This window comes from Chrysochloris asiatica, unplaced genomic scaffold (genome assembly GCF_000296735.1).
Source record: "Chrysochloris asiatica unplaced genomic scaffold, ChrAsi1.0 scaffold00744, whole genome shotgun sequence".
NCBI lineage: Eukaryota > Metazoa > Chordata > Mammalia > Afrosoricida > Chrysochloridae > Chrysochloris > Chrysochloris asiatica.
In genome coordinates, this window is record NW_006409262.1 from 1 (window position 1) to 672 (window position 672).

Here is a 672-nt window from a genome sequence, read left to right on the forward strand (position 1 = left end):
ATGGAATAAAAATTGAAATCTTTCAGGAAAGTGAGGTGGTGCAGGAGGCACACACTCATCTATGCCATAAAATTTGGAAGCCAACTGATTGGAAGAGATCTGTATTTGTGCTCATTCCAAGGAGAGGTGACTCAATGGAATGCGGAAATCATCAGACAGTATCTTTGATATACCATGGGAGTAAAGTTTTACTAAAGGTAACACAAAACAGCTGCAAGCATACATTGACAGAAAACTTCCAGAGGTTCAAGCTGGATTCATAAGAGGTCGTGGAATGAGGGATATCATTACTGATGTCCGATGTATCTAGGCTGAAAACAGAGGATACCAGAAAGATGTTTACCTGTGCTTTATTGACTACACAAAGGCTTTTGATTGTGTGGATCATGACAAGCTCTGGACAACATTGTGAAATATCAGTATTCCTGAACAATAAATTGTACTCATGAGGAATCTGTACATGGACCAAGAGGCAGTTGTTCAAACAGAACATGGGAACAATGAATGGTTTAAAATTTAGAAATGTGTGTGACAAGGTTGTAGTCTTTCACCAAACTTATTCAAACTGTATGCTGAGCATCTAATCCAAGAAGTCATGTTCTATGAAGAAAAATAGGACATCAGGACTAGAGGAAGACTCATTAACAACCTGTGATATGCAGATGATACAAC